We start from the raw sequence: 21,185 nt of genomic DNA on the forward strand, positions 1-21,185 counted from the left end.
ACAGACCTATGTGTTTTACTCCTTTTCACACATATAAGAACTAGGCTGTTTATTTAGCCACTTGTCCACTTTCTGCCATTGAGCATTTAGTGTCAACTAGCTAGAAGCTGAAATCAGCCAGTGATAAAAGACAAAAGTAACTATACTTCTGCCCTCAGACAGACCACAGTCTAACAGAGAGACAGGAAACCAGACATCACACAGGTGATTATGGTACAGAGGGCTGAGCGCAAGGACAGAAGCAAAAGCCCTCTGCAGCAGGAGCATGCAGGAGCCACTATATCTGGCCTATAATGAAAAGATGGGCAGTAAAAGGATTTCTCTAAGAAGCTAACTCTTCTTCAGTCTTGAAATTCAAATAAAACTAAATTGAGGAAGAAGTAGAAGAAGGATAGTATAGTTGGGTACAGAAGCCAGGAGACAAGTACATCCCCCTTGGGAAATGGAACCTTCTGAGCTGCTGAAGAGAGAGCATTTCTCAAAGGGTTTGAAAGCTAGCCATTTAATCACATACTCTAAGTGCCATACACAGTCCCCTTCTCCTCCCTGAGTCCATGGCAGACATGACTAATCAATCACAGCTTTCCAAAGAACTTAAACACAGCCTCAGACTACCTCTTAGCAGGGCACGGCTAGGAAGTTAATCCCAGCCCATCAGAATGTGAGACACTTCCCATCTGTGTTGCAGATGGTGGAAAGCCCAGGAGGGTTGTCAGCAGAGAAGTGGCAGGAAACATATCTATGATTCTAAAAGATTCCTAGAGTGGATTTGTAGATAGTGAGATTTCGATGGGGTGGAAATAAGAATTAAAAGATACTTTCGTACATTGCACACCAACACCACTATAATGCACAAACTCTTCTCACGGGCTTTTCAGAAGAGAACTGGAAAGTAAGAGCCATGGAACCCGCAACAAGATCAGAGCGGGCAAGGTGCAACCTTATAATCGACATGGATTCTAAACAGATTGTTGTAAAGTTGGAGTTTGGTAGTCCATGTCTCCAGAAATACAGGGGAACAAAGCCACACCGAGAGAGGTCAGGTCATGGCATGAGGGACAAACAGGAGACCAGCAGGCTCATTACAGATACCAATTGCAGAACCAGAGGCATGCTGGGGAGGTCGCAAACCAAGCCAGGAGTCAGAGCCTCCTACCAGGCATTCTTTGGCAGCAGGAGTCAGGAAGGAGAGCTTTATCCAGTGGGTTTAGCACGTGGGAAAGGTGTCTCCAGGGGGAGGGGCTACAGCCTTTCACAGATCGGTTCTGTGTCACCTGGTTCTCTGCATTTCAAAGAGATGAGCCCAGATTGATAGGGAAGAAAGGCTGGGCAGCATCAAGAGTGCAGATTCCTGCCTCCCATGTCTGGGCACCAGAAAGTGACATGTGATGAAGGATCCAGTGGTTGCTGTTGGTATTATCCTCTCTCAGCAAACAGCTGTTTAATTCAGGGTCAAGATTTCTGGGCTGGTGAATGTGAATGATGGAGGAGGATACAGTGCCCTGAAGGTACAGGTTTGGTCGTGTGCAGTCACAGGTCATGTCTATGGAGCAAACTATTCTGTGAGTCAATCAACAAGCATGCAATGTCTATGCTGGATCAGTCTCCGAAGGCCTATGTGTCGAGGGGTTGGTCCCTTGTCAGTGGCTATGGAGATACTTTATTTGCATGTTAATAAATAAAGTTTGCCTGGAGATCAGAGGACATAGCCATCTATAAACAAAAGTCAGGCGATAGTAGCACATGCCCTTAATCCAATCACATGGCAGGCAGAATCTCTGTGTGTTCAAGGACACAGCCAAGCGTGGTGACATAGAGACCTGGAGGTCTGTATAGACAGGCAGTGACAAGGAAGTGAGGTGGCTGAGCTAAGAGTCAATGAGAAGGCAGAACAGGAAGGCAATAAAGGCACAGGTTAGACAGGAAGAAGCTCATTCACTTGGGAAGCTAAGGCGGTGTAGCGAGCTAAGGTTAGCTGATGGTTATTTCTATTTCTCTGATCTCTATGACTTTCACCCCTGTATTTGGCTCTGTATTTCTTATTTAATAAGACTGTTTAGAAATTCCTCTACAAGTGGCTCCTATGGAAGGCTGAAGTCCTGTATGAGGTTTTATACCATTAAATTCATGCCCTCAAGGTAGACAACCAGATTCTCTCTTTTTCTCTTTACACACTCAATCATGAAGTGAGCAGGATTCTGTGGTGATGCCTTTCTGCTGGGTTGCCCTGTGAAACTGCAGGATCAAAGCAACAAGGCCAATTGGTCAGGGGCTGAAGCCTCCAAAACAGTGAGCAAAACAAGTTTCTCCTCTTGGTAAGTTAATTACCTCAGGTATTTTGTTGCAGCATTTGAAACCTGACAAATATAATGTAAACTATGTGCAAACTCTTCTTTATTTATCCCTCAAAGGCAAATCTTCAGATTCTCTCTTGCTTCAACATGATCAGCCTCTGCCCCAAATATTCCAGGGCTCATCCTCTCTGCCTGCTCCACAGGGCAATATCTGACCATGGGCAATATTACTGAGATAACCCAAAGCAGAGGCTGCATAGACAGGTGTGTTTTCCTTGCTAATGTCAATCACAACTGCTGAAAACCTTGGTCTAGTGCCGTATGTCCACATGACTCCTCTTTGTAGTCCCAGGAAGACCGCTATTTCCAACAGGGAGGAGACACAGAGAATGCATCAGCACTGTGGTGGGGCTCTTGTCTAATGGAGTAATATTGCCATTTTCCCCCCATTCCCACAGAGGCCCAGAGAGGAAGGCAGATAGGCATTTTCTGTGTTTTGGTTTGTTGGTTGGTTGGTTTTTTGTTTTGTTTTGTTTTTATCTTGATGTTTTCTGCTTTGACATGACCTCTTTAAAGACATGCCAGTTTAACTGTCAAAAGTATTGCCTTTGATGTTAAGTTGGCATTTATCAACTTGCAGGCCTTGGGAAGGGTTTTAAATTTAAAAAAAAAAAAGATAAAAATAGCACTACTTTTGGATGAAATCTGGTTAGACTCCTCTCAAAACTGTAAGAGCAAAAATATGCTTCAGGTGCTTTCTGAGTTCCTTGATACGTTGTCTCCCCACGAGGGAGGGAAAAAGACTAATTTCTAAAATAGCAAACCTGCCGGTCTGGGATTAACATCTCTTCCCCAAGTCTGTATCTGTCCAAGGTGGAGATGTCCACAGGGATGGCAGGTTCATCTGTGGATTTCACGGCACAATCCTTCCTGCCACCACAAACACAGTGCCAACAGGACAGGAACCTAAGCCAGAGTCCCTCCCTCTCCCAGGTAAGCCAGTATGGCCAAGCAAGGGTGCTGGGGCCTGCTGTGCCCTCTAGGGCACAAGTCCACTCGGTAGTAGGCCTAGCATAAACTGGCAGGTATTGACAGACGCTGTTCATTCGAGCAACTTGGTCTCCTGCGTCTCATCCATGTATCGCCGGCTAGTGAGGACCCTGGTGACAAGGGCCTCTTGGCTACAGCATCCTTTTCATTTCTCTGCCTGGATGCAAGGAACACACATTTTCTGCCTGTTTTACTAAAATTTCTTACAGTTTTCCACAACATTTCAACAGACCCCAGATTAATACCAGGGCCTTCCCAACCTCATCAATTTGTGGCAGCAGTTACCATGACAGGAAGTCACTGTTCCAACATCCTCCATCTTTCCCTCCTTCCTCACTGATACCCAAAGATCACGCCTGATCACCACACACCTGTGTGACCTCCGTAAGTGATGGGCACTGTTTTCTCAATGAACCTCCTTATCTCGTGGTGGTCCCCATCTTTCAACATTCTCTGAGTGAGTTCCCTGCTCTTGTTTGGTCCCTATTATTCCTCATTATAAACACAGACATAATAAATACGATGTTGTTTTTTATATTCTAGTCCCTAGATTTATGTTTGTATCTTAATTAATTACATCTTCTTACTGTTCTTTTTAGTCATCTATTTAATGGGTTTTGTTTCATCACATCATGTTTTTAAGGTTGACAGAAGAATTTTATGCTACAGCTCTTTTTTTTTAAGCAATGATTTATTTAGACTCCCAAATCCTGGGGTGCATTTTCATCACCATTAAATTCTTTACTGTTGGATTGCATCCCTCCATTCCTCAAGTATTGTTTTCATTCCCAAGTGAGAAAGGCTGGTCCTATATGACATTGCAGTTTGGTGTCTCTATTTTCAGATTATTTCAATGGCCCATTTCTATGACACTAGAATATGGTGATAGTTTCTTTATGTTACAATTAAGTCACAGTTCATCTGTGTGGAAGATCTATAGGTACTTCTGGGGCATGTTGCTTGCTATGTATCTAGTATCTAGACAAGCTTACTGACTACACTGCTTGTATCACAGTAAGTTATATTTAAAATTTTCTTTTTAGATTTTTCTTTTTTTTTCATTTTTATCCTTGATACATCTTGTACTTAACAATGTTAGTCAAAGCCTCAGCTGTTGGTGAATTTCTGGAGAGGGTGTGGTTTCACATTCAGGAACGTTCCCCCTCTGGTTTATTGTGTAGATAATTACTGCCCTTGGTGTGACTCTCAGCCTGGGAAGCTCAAAATGTTCATCTCTCACATTGCCGGTGCTCTCTGCTTTGAATTCCATCTTGTTAGTATGACGTTGTAGCTTCTGGTTTTTGTTGTTGTTTTCTGAGCTTAGCATTCCCATAATTTTCTAAGCTTTCCTCGGCTGTTTCATTCCTTCCTTTCCTGTGCAATAGAGAGCAGAGTGGAGCTGGTGATCCAATCTGAAACTTCTTTTTATTTTATTTTTTAAGTTTTTGAGACAAGGTCTAACTATGTATCCCTGACTGCCCTAGAACTTACTATGCAGACTAGGCTGGCCTTGAACTCATAGACATCTGCTTGCTTCTGCCTTCTGAGTGCTGGGTATTAGAGTCATGTATCACCATGCCTTGGTGAAATGTCTTTTAATAGGTAAGCTAAATCTATTATTTATTTACTTATAATATTTAGTCTATAATATTAACTCACATTATGATTATATTCACATACATAATTTTTACAATATGCTCTGTTTTGCTTGCTATTGTTGCTATTCTAATATTTGGAAAGATATTTGTTCTGAATTACTTTTATTGAATTTTTTATAAAATATCCTTAATTGCCTCTTTGCTTTAGACATTATATCGTTTCCCACTAGAGGCAACAATATGTTCCTACACTCTTCCTTTTCCTTCAGCACTTAATGTAAAACAGGGCAGTTAATACTCTGCATATTTGTCTGAGAACTATTAACTCACCTGAAACTTTCACTACTCCATTTGTCAAATTGAGTTTTGACTCTTACCTACTGCACACAAAGCAAGGTAAGATCTCATACTGCCTCTCATCATTGTTCCCCTCCCTCCCACTATAGGTGGCACATTATTACTTCTGTCTTTCCAGAGACTATAAAATGCACATAGTGCTTTTATACCTCCTAGAACTCTCACTTAGCCTTACCTTCAAGGTTAAATGCATTTAATATTTACCACTAGTATCTTTCCCTAGAGCCTTGGATTGATGCCCTCTGGGCTGGCCACAGCTCATGTTCCAATAGATTTACCAGTGCAAAACATGTCAGGAATTGTTTTTGGGTAGCCTTATCAATGACAAGTCATTTGCCCAGATAAGAGTCTTTGGATGCTTCTCTTTCTCCATGGGCTTCCTTCTTCCATGGGGTTCTCCACAGCTTCTACCCAATGCCAACCGACCTTAATCCAAAGAAGCACACATAATAATCCATAAGGAACAGAAAGTTATTTGTGCAGCTTCAAAGGCTGAAAAGTCCAATATCAAGGTACCAGTGTGTGACGAGATAGGACTTTCTAGTTCTGTTGTAATATGGCAGATGGCTTCATGTAGTAGAAGGGCAAGAAATGGGTGAGAAAGAGGCAAGAGGATCTGAATCCATTATGGCTAAGGATCCATGCTCATGGTAAGAAATCTACTTCCAGTTTTTAATTACTTGTATTTTGTTGTTGTTGTTTTTGAGACAGGGTTTCTCTGTGTAACAGTCCCAGCTGTCTGGAACTTACTTTGTAGACCAGACTGGCTTTGAACTCACAGAGCGATTCACTTGCCTCTGCCTCCCGAGTGCTAAGATTAAAGGCGTAAATCACCACCACCTGGCTACTTGAATTTTTTTTTAATTCAGTAGTTTGAGCTTCTTATATAGTCTGCATATTAGCATTGTGAGGTACAGTCAGAAAGTAATTTCTTCCAGTGTTCAGACTGCCTCTTGACTGTCTCCTCTGCTGGGAAGACATTTCTTAGTTTAATGTAATCCTAGCCACCATTTCTTTTCTTTAGTCCCCTGTGTCTCTAGAGCCCTGTCTAGAGAATCACGGCTTGCCCCAATGTCCCCTGTGTTGTCTTCTAGCCATTTCAGAATTTCAGTTTTTAAATTTCTGTCTTTGACCCATTTGTGGTTCCTCTGTACGTTCTGAGTGGCAGAGGTCAGAGGTCAGCTTCAGTCTTCTGCATTATGATATACAGTTTTCCCAGGCACATTTATCAAAGAAGCCATCCTTTCTTTGGTGGATGTTTCTGGATCTTTCGTCAAGATGACAGGCTGCCAATGTGTGGGCTCCTTGGTGGGATTTCTGTTGTTTTGTTGGTCTCCATGGCTGTGGTTATGGCAATGCCACACTTTATTGGTTGTATATCTTGAAATCATCCACTAAGAACTCCAACTTTGTCCTTTCCCCCCCCCCAGGATTTCTCTGTTATTCATGATCTATTATGCTTCTCTGTGAACTTTAGGATGGTTATCTAGATGTCTGAAGAATGGCCCTAATATTTTAGTTGATTTCTCATTGGCTATGCCTGTCACTTTGGGTAGTGTGTATTTTATAAACACTACTTCATTAGATCTATAAACATGGGAGGTGTTTTTCTGTCTTCTTGGGTCTTCTTCAATTTCTTCTATCCATATTTTATAAATTTCATTGTAGGGGTCTTTTACTTCCTTGGCTAAGTTTATTGCAATTTAATAAACAGACAAATGGTCCAAATAGACATTGCTCAAAAGTAGAACTAGAAATGGCCAATAAATCCATGGAACAAAATGCTCCATGTCCTCAGGCACCAGGGACATATAAACCAAAACTACAATGGAATGCCATCTCACCCTAGTTAGAATGGCTACAGCAAAGAGAAAAGACACGGCACACACTGGCAAGGGGGTGAGGAAAGGAACCCCCACACACTGTGAGGGGAACATAAATTAGTACAGCCACTACAGAGAACAACACAGAGACGCCTCAAATACTAGAATTAGATACGCCATTCTATCTATCGATTCTACCTCGGGGTATCATTTCAAAGGAAAAGAAACCAACATACTTAAAAGTTACCTTCACATGGATGTTTACTGTAGCCCTGTTCACAGTAGCTAAGAAATCTAATCAGTCTGGGGAACCTACTGAGGGATGAATGAATTAAAAATTATACCAGATAGAGGGATAAAGTAGAGAGTGTTATTCAACTATAAAGAAGAATGAAATGTCATTTTCAGCAACACTGATGGAAACAGAGGACACTGGGTTAAGTGAAATAAGACAGACCCAGAAAGAATAACACCAGGTGTTCTCTCTCCTATGTGGAAACGAGATAGAACAGAACAAGCTAATGTGGAAAGTAGAATATGATCCCTAGGGATGGCAAAGGATGCTTAGGGGTGGAGACTGTTGAAGAGACAAGCTTGGATTTTATCAGTGCATGCTGTATGTGTGTGTGAAACTATCGGCACCCTCCCCCAGCTAACATGCAGAACTAACAAGCATCAACAAAAAAATGATAAAGAATAATTCACTCCATGAATCCTGTGCTAACACACTCACACAGGTAGAGACAGTTTACCTCTCACAGGCACCACTGCCTCTTAGCTCTTCCAGGGCTAGTTAAATGGCAACTGGAGCTAGGGAAGTCCAGATGTTTGGGTCAGAGCGCATCCTGATTCTCTTCCTCTCAAAAGCTCCTCTTTCCTGTGGCTGTCACAAGGACCACTGCTTTATCTTTAGATTCAGTTAGGTGACATCAGTGCTAACAGTTTGGTATCAAGCACACAGTCAAAATTTTTATTTTGAGAAAGGTGTTGTTGATTATAACTTAGATACATCTGTGTGTCAGTGGGTTCGTCTGCTTCTTTGTGTGTATGAATCATATAAATGTTTGTCCAATGCCAAAGATTCAGCTCTAGATACATGTACATATGAGCGATGCAAAATGGACTCATTAAGTCGTGCATGCACGTGCACTAACACTATATCCACATATATCTACATCTATATCTATATATTAAGTAAAGAAGAGATCACAAATTTAGGAAGGAGAAAGGGAAACCTGGAAGAAATTAGAGTGGGGGAGGGCTAAGAGTGATGTAGATGCAGTGCTCATATAGAAGCTAATTTTATTTTCAATAACAATACAGGACACGAAGCCTAGGGTTCGAATTCTGACACTGAGTAGACTTAAGACAATGGGGACTGAAGGAGCCAGGCCATATTACACTAATGCGACACAGTATGCACAAACAGAACATCAGAGTTCTTTGTAAATGTTGTCTTTCTCCTGTCTTCCCTCTACACTTGGCAATGTGGTTTCCTTGGTGCCTCAATTCCCAGTCTTTGTATATCCTTTTCATCATTCTTCAAAGCATGGTGTTTTCTTTCTTTGGGGGAGTGTGTACTGATGGGGAGTGTTTTTAAATATTGCAGCCCAGCCCTAAGAACTCTGATAAGGTCTGTGTGCTGATGCGCATGAACCGTGAGCCCCCCACCCCACCCCCGTGTCTTTTAGCACTATGCCTGGCTTGTAAGCCTTAGAAAGAGAAACGGTGTGGTAAATAAACTTAAATTTTGTTGTCACCCACATGGGAACCTTAATGAAATACTGCAGAAAACCAGAGTCATTTCATCAAAACCATCCATGAGAGCAGAGAGTTGAATTAGAAATAAATAAATAAGCACCGGCTGCTCTTCCGGGGACCCAGGTTCAATTCCCAGTACCATGGCAGCTCACAATCATCTGTAACTGCAGTCCCAAGAGATCTGACATCCTCTTCTGGCCTTCATGGGTACCAGCCATGCAAGTGTGCACAGACAGACATACAGACAAAACACCCATTGCCATGGTTTGGGTGAGAATGGCTACATGACCTTTATTTAGCTATCTCCCTTTTCTGCCTTACTTTTTCTGTTCCCTTCATGCAAAGCTCAGAATTAACTCTGAAGATGTCTGAACGCAGTATTTTCCCATCTGTGCGATCTTAAGGAAACTTAAGGATCCAAACTAAAGTCATATCAGCTCTTGATACAGCAAATAATTGAAATGGGAAGACTGCAACTAGATATGTAAACTATAAAATTAACAGCCTGCCCGGCCTTGATGAAATAGAGTGTGCAGGTTCATAAAATTAACAAAATAAATACAGCATCTGTACACCAAAATTATAAACTACAATGAAATGAATCAAACACAAATGGCAAACACGTGACAGGCATGCTGTGTTCATGCGTTGGAAGATTCAGTGAGAGAAATGGGTGTCAATTTTCCTCAAATTGATTCACGGGCTAGCATGAGTCCTATAAAAGTCTCAGCAAGGTTATTGCTCAGTGTTAGCACACCTGCCTAATAGTCATGAAATTCTTAGTTCCAGTCTCAACAATGATAAAAAAAAGCAAGGGTTCTCAACCTGTGGGTCACGACCCCTTCAGGGGGCTGAATGACCATTTCCTGAGAGCTCACATAGCAGATATCCTGCATATCAGACATCTATATTACTGTTCATAACAGTAGCAAAATTACAGTTATGAAGTAGAAAATGAAATAATTTTATGGTTGGGGCCACCACAACTTGAGAAGCTTTAATAAATTAAAGGGTGGCAGCATTAGGGAGGTTGAGAAGCACTGATTTAATGAAGGAGAGAAAGAACTGTGCACTGAGAGAGAATTCAGTCAGTGACATGCTTGCCATGTCAGCATGAAGACCTGGATTTGGACCCCAGAGCTCACAGGGAAAACAGCACCACATGCATACCTGCAATTAAAGCACCAGGCAAGCCAAGACAGGAGGATTCCCAGGACTGATCATCAGTCTGTCAGGAAAACTGGTGAGCTCCTTTTTCAAAAGAGAAAAGTGGAAAAGTCATTAAGAAAGTCTTCTGATGCCAGCCTCTCGCCTTTACATGAATGCATGCAAACACACACACACACACACACACACACACACACACACGCACACACGCACAATCAATAAATAATAAAAGGGAGGAAGAAAGGAGGGAGGGAGAGGAGGAGGGAAGAGAGAGAGAGAAAACCAAGGAAAATGTTCTGATCTTAATATAAAAAGGGTGAAGACATTGAAAGAGTTAAATCAGCTAAATCACTGCATCCAATTTGAATATTCATTATATAGTAACAAAAGCCTCTGAGAAACTGGCTAATGTCTAACCATAGAGGTCAACAGAAGAGAACATGAATCTTAGTCACCTGGGACAGCCAAGGGAGTTGGTCAGCAAAATGCAGTAGCCACACTGGAGACGCAAGAGCCTGTTCAATGAGTGGTCCTGAAGTGACTGGTTCTCCTAACAAAGTAACACACCCAAGTCCCAAAACTTATGCAAAAATTTGAGTTGACCATATACTAAAATATAAAATGATACAAAGTTTTAGAAAAAATTAAGATAACATATTTGGAACCAGAGGCTTAAGACTTCTATACAAGACACCCTAAGAGGAGAAAGAAAAATCAGTTAAGATTTATCAAAAAACAGAAGCTCTACTCTGAAAGAAAAAATAAATAAAATAAAATAAAGAAAAGAAAAAAGAAAGGAAAAAAGAAAAACCAAACAAACAAACAAAAAAAACCAAACGTTTAATAGGACTGAAAACATGTTACAGGTTAGTAAAATACATTTGTAGAATCTACTACTGTTACTTAACTGCAAATACAAAATACTTATATCTACAATGTATACTCTTTCAAAGAAAGATAATAATTTCATAAGGCTGGCAAGATGGCTCAGTGCATAAAGGTGCTTGCTGTGAAGCCTGAGGATCTGAGTTTAATCCCTAGGATTCACAAGAGATCAGAAAAGGACTGAATCCCAGAAGAACTGACTGGACTTCCACATAGCCATGGTGTATATATATATATATATATATATATATGCCTACACACAAAGACACATGATACTCACATGTGTGTCTGTGCGTACGTGCACACACACACACACACACACACACACACACACACACACACACACCCCAAAGGGGGAAAAAGCAGCTCTTATAGGAAAGTATGATGTGGTAAATGAGCTCAGAATGGTGCCTTCCCAGGCATAACGGAATGCAAGTCAAGGCTATGCTGAGGTATCGCCACACATGTGTGAGAACAGTTAAAAGAATAAATAACACCAGACCCTGGCAAAGATGCAGGGAAACTGTATCCCATGTGTTCATGGTAGGGATGGTTTAGAACACAAATGTGCTTGCCATAAGACCCAGAAAACACACCTCTCTCCATCTGCCCCCAAAGAAATGCAAGTTATAGACACAGGACCACCTGTGTCTGAATGTTCAACTGATGGTATCTAGAGGATGCAGCTGGCTTCCCAAATGGTCCAGCATGACCACAATGTGTGTTCCATTTCAACCAAAGTGAGCTACTCTGTCATCCTAATGTGAGTTCCAACACCATCCCCTGGTGCTTACTCCAAATGGAATCTCCATTTGGGATTGAATCGATCCCAAAGATTCTCCAAGGATTAATCATTCTAGACTGAACTCTTACAGATCCAAACGGATGAGTCAGTTCATGAGAACTTTAAAAAAAAAAAAGTGACATTTATACAAGTGATTTGTAATCAAGTTATTTTATAAGTAAAGAAATCAGACATGAAAAAATATGCAAGATGAAATGCCACCTGTTCTCAAATAGCGCATCAAATACATTGACATATTACTTTCCAAATTAATCCTGTAGTTTGTAGTCTCGTGTGTATTCTGGGAGTCTTGTCTGGAGGCCACACCACCTAAAAATGTCCCTTCTCCTCATGGAATGGTCAGAAATATAACGAAATGTGTGTCTGGAACAGTAGATTTAACTAGGCTATGGAGTGTTCAAAGGCATGAGACAGAAGCCAAGGAGATGTCTTTGGTCCTCTGGGAGAATGCTGCTGTTCACCATGTTCTGATGCTGAAAAGATGAAGGGAATGCTCAGGCTTCAGTATAAAGTGTTTACTTTCTGGAAATAGTTTCTGATGATTGAAATTGTGGTTGCTTGCCGTACCCAAGGCTGACCCAATAGTTAAAGCAATGTCGTGTAAAACTCCAAGGAGCCCATACAACTACACTTCTTTTCTTGATCCTTTAGTAGTCCAGACAAATTAGAAGGCTATGGAGTGGCAAGAGGAAAAAATATTTCCTGCCTGTTAGATGGTTTCCTGGAAATGTAAATGTGGAAACAAATTTCTCAGGTTTTTATATATATTAGAGATACATGTATTGGGCCATTTTCTTTAATGCAGAATAAATTCATTTATTCCTTAATCAAGGAAAATAAAAATCAATTAGAGCAAGTGGGAACATAGAGAATTTCCACAAAACAGAACTTCAAAATAAAAGAAAAAAATAAAAATACTTAATTCCTTTGTAGTACACAGGGGTAATTCACAGAAGCTGCGGCCATGGCAATCCAGAATTGACATGTTACATTGGGAAAAGAAACATGTTTGGAAAGATAGAAAAAGGAAAGTTCCTCAAGCTGAAATCACTGTGGGTCACTGTGTGTCTGTGGTATTCACCTCCGTCAGGTCTGTGTAGATGTATGTTAAAGACATTACAGTCTCTGCTTCCATTTGAGCTATTTTTTTTTTCAACAAATGAAAACTCCGACCATGAAAGTAGTTGACAAAGTGAAATTACAAGGCAGCTGTCAGAAGGCCCGTGTGGGAGACACATTCACCATCGTGGGAGCGCTAGGAATCTGAGACGCTTTTTAATGGATTCAGAGACCTTTGAAAAAAAAAAGGTCTCCTTCTGCAGTAATTGAATTTGACACCAATGTTCTTTGGATGCTGGGGCTGTACAGGGTATTTTCCCATCCACATCTAGGCTAAATTGGAGATGGTGACCTCTGATAGACTGGAGCCATCCAGGAAGTAATAGAAACCTCACTTCATAGAAACTGGTGACAGGTTGGGATTAAATGCTGGGCTGGTCAGAGCAGGCACACTCCTTCTTGGAGGACTGACTGGCTTAAGAGGAATGCAGGATTCTTTTTTTTTTCTTTTAAGTGTTCTATAAATGCTTCTTTTTCTGGCTGGCTGACTAAATTGAAAATTAGAAATCAAGAGCATCTTGCGTTTCGAATACATGCAGGTCTGAGACCCAAACGAGGCGTTCTAGGTTCCCAAGTTCAATGCCACTTTGTAGACTCGTTACAATGGCTAAGCAGGAGTACTGTGGGCTTCGACGGGTTTTCACACCAAAAGGATGGCCTTGGCAGAGCAGTTTCAGAGGAGATATGCCTGAGTGCACAGGAGAAGGGCTGCTTAAGCCAAAGCACATCAGAGATTCTCCGTTATACAGCCAGTTAAAAGACTCTCATAGAATACTTAATTAAAGCAAATTCCTCAAGCCACGTTATGGTGAAAATGAGATAAAGCACTACAGAAGCAGAGAACACATGTATATCTACATACATAATACGTGCATATAGTAAGATTATAAGTTATTGAGTCATGATCCTCTGGCCATAGGATTATGTTTTTTATTTTGAATCACCGTTTGCTAATCTGCATGTTTACTACAATGACTATATGCTTATTTCTAACCGGAAAGCTGAAAGACAATGACTGAAAGATGCAAATACGCTTACAATCGTTTTAACCATTAAAATTTTTCTTGTACTTACTTGATTATTAATTGCTAACAAGTCAAGCAAAGACTTATTAAAGATGTTGTATTTGAACTCCCAGGAAAGGAGATCATCACCATTCCTTAGTCTCCATAAGGGATTGGTTTCCCCCAGAGTAGCAAAATCTACATCTAACATTTGCATATACATATAGAGTATTTACAACACTACATGCAATATCAGTGCTAGGGAAATAGTTCCTATAGTGAGTTGCTTTAGAGAATAATGGCAAAAGAAAAACCCCTGGACATACATGGTGCAAATGCAGCCTTATATCCTGAACACAATGGGTGGCATCTGCAGGTCCAAACCTGCAGATATGGGTGGATGATGATAGACATTTGTGTACCCCACCATCCTAGAAATGCACAGAAGATAATTTAAAAAGTAAATTGAAAACAGACAGTGAAATCTCATCTGCTATGAACATGGGGAATTGACACAAACTTATGCAACAAACATAAAAATATGTGTAAGACATTTGTTAAATTTTATCAAAAGTATACACTTCTCATTTCAAAGTCCTCTGCTTTAAAAACTAGTTAGTTGAATAAGTTTTGACAGAGTCTTACTGTCAGGTAGAATGACTTGGATCTATGTGAAGCAACTTACAGGAATGTATTATTTAAGAAAGATATCTAAAAACATATATTTATAGTATTAGAAAATATATACCTGTATACTTCAAAACTACATATTCCAAAAGCAAATATTTATAAAGTCGCTGGCTTATGATGGACACTCAACTTCTGATTTTCTAACTATACAATTGTGCAAACAAAACAGACACTCAGTAGGAACCGGCCTTACAATTTTGAAATTTTCCTAGGCTAAAAGTGTATAAAAGGCTAGTATTTTGTCATTCTTGGCAGCAGGAGTGAGCCTCCACTCCCAGCCAACCCCACAAGCATGTTAAGAAACAACAGCATTTTATACTGTGCTGTGTGACCAGCACTTGTGGGATATCATGCTTCATATTTTCATATCTCATCATGTCAACAAAATGCCCATCTGTTATGTGCATAAGATATTCAATATTTATTACAAAATACACTTTGTGTTAAATGATTTTACCCAACAGTAGGCCAATATGTAGTTTAAGCATGCCAAGCATGTTTGGGACTTAGGGATGTAGTATTTGAGAAAAGAAAGACATTTAAAAATATATTGTTATGGGGGCTGGGGAAACGGCTTGGGGATAAAGTGCTTGCTATGAAGCATGAGGATTGGAGTTCACATAAAAGACCGGCATGGCAGCCTACCTATAATCCCAGTGCTCTGCAGACTGGCTAGCTAAATAGCTGATTCAGTTAGCTCTGGATTCAATGAGAGACACTTTCTCAGTAAATAAAGTACAGAATGATCAAAGAAGATACCCTACATCAGTCACCGGCCACAGACATATATATGGACTCTACTTTGCACACATACACACACCTACACAAATACAAACATGGAATACACACATACAAGTGCAAAAAACGTATACTGTTATGGGTACAAACTAAGTAAAGACATGTATGTATGTTATTGGTAACCATTTAGTCCTATAAACTGTCATGATATTAATTATATTATGTGTACTAAACACATTTTCAGCTTAGGAGAGTCTCAATTTATAATGGGTTTACTGGTATGCAATTCCAAGTTAAGGCTAGGAATGTGTGTGTGTGTGTGTGTGTGTGTGTGTGTGTGTGTGTGTTTATATATGTAAATATATATGCACCCACACATATCTATTTATAAAATAAACAATGACTTGCAAACTGCAATACACAATATATATATACATATATATACATATATATGTTAAATGTTCTCATATATATACATATATATATATGTATATATATGAGAAGAAAGAGATTATATGAAAATAGAAACTATTAGAGAATTGACAAAAACATGAATGTTAACCTTCATAAAAAGTAAAGAGTTATCACAATATCAGTCACAATAACCAAAATTACTTTTTAAATCATGTATATAAATTCTACCTAGCAATCTAATGGTGTAATCAATAACTTTTGGTTTCTCAACAATTTGAAAGCCAGACATAATATATGAGGCAACTGTGTTCACTGTTGAAAACCTGTGGGACAAGTTAGCATCCCCGAGGGAAGGGAAACATCATATGCTCAACAGGTATTTCACAATTGCTCTGATTTTTGCCTAAGGATATTCTCCGTTCACAGACCAGGAAAGCAGCCATCTTGCTGGACCACAGAGCTAGACATTAGAGCCCCAGAAGGCTGAACCAGCTGCCATGCTGAGAGGTGAGTTCTTGAGAAAACCAAGCTAACTGGGAGAAAGAATGCAGTTCTTATGGAGACTCCCTAGAGTTCTTGGCTAAGGACTTTGTCATCATCTGCAAGATCACAGAAAAATGCAAGGTCACACATTCCCACTCCATGAACAAACACTGAACAATAATGTGTGAAGTGTGAGGTCATTTAGCATTAGGAGACACTGGAGTGCATCCTACCCAAAAGCAAGAGACTCTGCTGAGCATAGTGACCATTCACTTTAAAACAAGCTACTCTTCATAAAGAAAAAGAACTATCCTGATGGGATCAAACTTACTTGGTATGATCTACAGTCTTCAAAAACAAACAAACACCCAGTTTGTGAACTTGGCGATATAATCTGCACTCCCATGTCATACATTATTCTAATGTTCTCCACATTTCCAAAACTTGGTAGAAATGGAGTATACCACATTGAAATAAAAAAAAATGATAATCTTGCTTGAGAATTTGTAGCAGAAAAAGTCAGTTAGTTACCATGCAAAGAAATAATTAAAATGTGTCCATTATTAAGGATCTAGAGGGAAAAGATTGAGATACAATGAACTGAGTATTGATAATCCATGAGATAATGTTAAGACAATGGGGAATGAAAAAAATTTTAAAAGTTTTTTTCTTAAAAAAAAAAAAGAAAGAAAGAAAGAAGTGGGTGGTGATGGTGGACTCCTTTAATCTTAGCATTCCAGAGACAGAGGTAGGAAGATCTCTAAGAGTTCAAGGCCAGCCGAGTTCAAGGTGTACAGAATGAGTTCCAGGATAGCCAGGGCTATTATACAGAGCAAACCTGTCTCAGAAAAAAAAAAATACATAATTCAGTAAATTTATACATGTGCACTCCGGGGGTGGAGAAAGAGAGGGAGAAGGAGAGAGGGAGATAACCAGGTACCAAACTACAAATAGGAAAAACACAAAAAGAACTACACAATCAAACCTGTACAGACAAAGGATACTGAGGGACTCCTAAAGGTAGCCTGAGAATCACTGATTATTCCATCCAAGAGAGCTATGGTACAATGGATGCAGATGTCCATCAGGAACAACAGGCCCCATTATAAAATGCAAGGACATTTTAAAGAACTAAGGGAAAAATAAACATCATCCTGCAATTTAAGACACAGAGAAAATAATCATCAAGATGAAAGTGAAATGGAGGCATTTCCAGCTTTTGAAAATTGTATTAGAATTTAGATTTTTCATAAGCAAGGCTTCAACCAAACAATTCTGAGGGGTGTTCTTCAGGCTTGAAAAAGGATACCAGATGGAACCATCATTAACTACCACAAGGCATGGAGAAGCCTAAAGTTATCAAGTGGGGAAGTGTAGGTAGAGGCCATTTATTTTCCCTCCAACATGCCTTATGTCATACAACTCTTTAGAAAAGAGATCAAAACATTGAGAAAATGTATGATGTAATACTTAAGCAGAGCAATAAAGGAAGGTAAAGCAGATTGTGACTCCTACACAGCTGTATTTTAGTGAATGATTAAAGTAAGTTCTATAATAGAAAGCGATTAGCTAAAGATGCCCACCATAGTGTATCCAAGAGCTACTTAGGAAAAAAGTCTAAAGACCCAACAGAAGAATGAAAATAATATAATAACACAAATTATTAATAATGCATAAGAGGAATTATGAAGATAAATAGGAACAAGAAGGGATACAAACAGGAAGAGATCCAATGATAATCAAACTAAATTTATCCATGTCCATAATCATTTTGTATGTTGACAGCTTAAGTACGACCAGGAAAAGACTAAGCTTGTTGGATGGCAAACAGAAAATAAGATTGCCAATCATACATATGCTCCTTCAATAAAAAAAAAAAAAATACATTAGCTTAAAGTTTTCTTTAAATAAAACACAGAATCATAGGTTGAAATTTGTTTAATGGGGAAAAAATGGCCTACAAAATAATAAGCCTAAGCTGGAGTGGGCATGTTAATATCAGACATTATAGGCATCAAGATGAAAGGAACTGCCAGAGATGCTTTGAAAGGGAATTTCTTGCTGAGAAAAGGATCAACTGTACGGAGCAAATAATCATAAATGTTCCTAAAACCTGATAATCATCCTTTCAGATACATAAGGAAACATAAGCAAGAATTAAGGGAAAATGGGCAAGGGAAAGAACACTGTTAGTTGGGCAATCTTTCTAAAAATTCATTTGTATTTATGTGTACATGTCACTCTGTGGTGTTTGTGTTTGTGTGTGTGGGTGTGTGCGCGTGTGTATGTGTGTGCGCCTGCGCGTGAACACGCAATGTCCCAGAAGGCCAGAAGAGGGCAGAGGATCCCTTGGAGCTGGAGGTACAGGTGGCTGTAAATAGCCAAATGTGAGTGATGGGATCCAGACCAAGGTCCTCAGCAAGAGCAGAAAGTACTCTTAAACAACTGAGCCAGGCCTCCAGTCTCTCAGTTGGAAATTATTAATACTTTTTCTCAGTAACTGATAGACATAATTAGGAAACACCAATTGTTTTGAAGAGTTACTGGAAGATACAACTGGACCATATAACAAGTTTCAAAGATATCATAGACTAAGTGGTAACAAAAGAGTTGGATTTTAGAAATAAATAACAAAATATTTACATAGCCCAGTTATTTAAAAGTTAAAAAGTATGCTTCTAAATAATTCAGGCATAACAATATTTTGAGGGAAACTAGAAAGTATTGAAATTGGAATGTAATTAAAATTCAGTTTGTCAACACATGTAGGATACAAAGAGAAATGGGTAGCTTTGTGTGGTAATATTTTAAAAGAAAAATTGAAAAGAGCTTTCTAGTATAAAGAAGAAGACAAATAAGAAAAAGGATACAGATGAGATCGGGCACATTCAGGGTGGTATGGCCTCTTCTGACCAATCTCCCTCATGAACATTGATGCAAAAATACTCAATAAAATTCTGGTGAACAGACTCCAAGAACACATCAAAACAATTATCCTCCATGATCAAGTAGGCTTCATCCCAGGGATGCAAGGGTGATTCAACATACGAAAGTCCATCAATGTAATACACCATATAAACAAACTCAAAGAAAAAAACCACATGATCTTCTCACTAGATGCAGAAAAGGCATTTGACAAAATCCAACACCCCTTCATGATAAAGGTCTAGGAGCGATCAGGAATACAGGGAACATACCTAAACATAATAAAGGCAATCTACAGGAAGCCAACAGCCAACATCAAAGTAAATGGAGAGAAACTCAAAGCAATACTACTAAAATCAGGAACAAGGCAAGGCTGTCCCCTCTCCCCATACTTATTCAATATAGTACTTAAAGTTCTAGCCAGAGCTATAGAACAACATAAAGAGATTAAGGGAATACAAATTGGAAAGGAAGAATAAAGCTCTCCCTATTTGCAGATGACATGTTAGTATACATGAGTGACCCCCAAAATTCAACCAAGGAACTGATATAGCTAATAAAAACCTTCAGCAACATTGCAGGATACAAGATCAACTCAAAAAAATCAGTAGCCCTCCTATATACAATAGACAAACAGGCTGAGAAGGAAATCAGAGATACATCACCCTTTACAATAGCCACAAATGATAAAAAATACCTTGGGATTACACTAACTAATCATGTGAAGGACCTATATGACAAGAACTTTAAGTCCCTGAAAAAAGAAATTGAAGATGATGTCAGAAAATGGAAAGATCTCCCATGCTCATGGATAGGCAGGATTAACATTGTAAAAATGGTGATCTTACCAAAAGCAATCTACAAATTCAACGTAATTCCCATCAAATTACCAACACAATTCTTCACAGATCTGGAAAGAATAATACTCAACTTCATATAGAAAAACAAAAAACCCAGGATAGCCAAAAGAATCCTGTACAATAAAACAACCTCTGGAGGCATCACAATCCCCGACCTACTATAGAGCTACTGTAATAAAAACAGCTTGGTACTGGCATAAAAACTGACATGTGGACCAATGGAATCGAACTGAAGACCCTGACATTAACCCACACACCTATGAACATATAATTTTTGGCAAAGAAGCCAAAAATGTACAATGGAAAAAAGAAAGCAACTTCAACAAATGGTGCTGGCATAACTGGATGTCAATGTGTAGAAGGCTGCAAATAGATCCATATCTGCCACCATGCACAAAACTTAAGTCCAAGTGGATCAAAGACCTCAACATAAATCCAGCTACTCTGAACCTGATAGAAGAGAAAGTAGGAAGTATTCTTGAATGCATTGGCACTAGAGATCACTTTCTAAATATAACACCAGTAGCACAGACACTGAGAGAAACAATCAATCAATGGGACCTGTTGACACTGAGAAGCTTTTGTAGAGCAAAGGACACGGTCAACAAGACAAAGTGACAGCCTACAGAATGGGAAAAGGTCTTCACCAACCCCACATCTGACAGAGGGCTGATATCCAGAATATATAAAGAACTCAAGAAATTAGACATCAAAATGCCCAACAGTCCAATTAAGAAATGGGCTATAGAACTAAACAGAGAATTATCCACAGAGGAAGTTCAAATGGCTGAAAGACATTTAAGGAATTGCTCAACATCCCTAATTATCCGGGAAATGCAAATCAAAAGGACTCTGAGATACAACCTTACACCTGTCAGAGTGGCTAAGATCAAAAACACAGAAGACAGTTTGTGCTGGAGAGGATGTGGAGCAAGGGGAACTCTCCTCCACTGCTGGTGGGAATGCAAGCTTGTACAGCCACTTTGGAAATCAATATGGCCCTTCCTTAGAAAATTGGGAATCCATCTCCCCTAAGACCCTGTAGCACTCTTGGGCATATACCCAAGGAATGCTCAATCATACCACAAGGGCATTTGCTCAGCTATGTTTGTATCAGCTTTGTTTGTAATAGCCAGAACCTGGAAACAACCTAGATGCCCTTCAACTGAAGAATGGATAAAGAAAATATGGTACATATGCACAATGGAGTAC

Source organism: Onychomys torridus, chromosome 19 (assembly GCF_903995425.1).
Source record: "Onychomys torridus chromosome 19, mOncTor1.1, whole genome shotgun sequence".
Taxonomy (NCBI): Eukaryota; Metazoa; Chordata; class Mammalia; order Rodentia; family Cricetidae; genus Onychomys; species Onychomys torridus.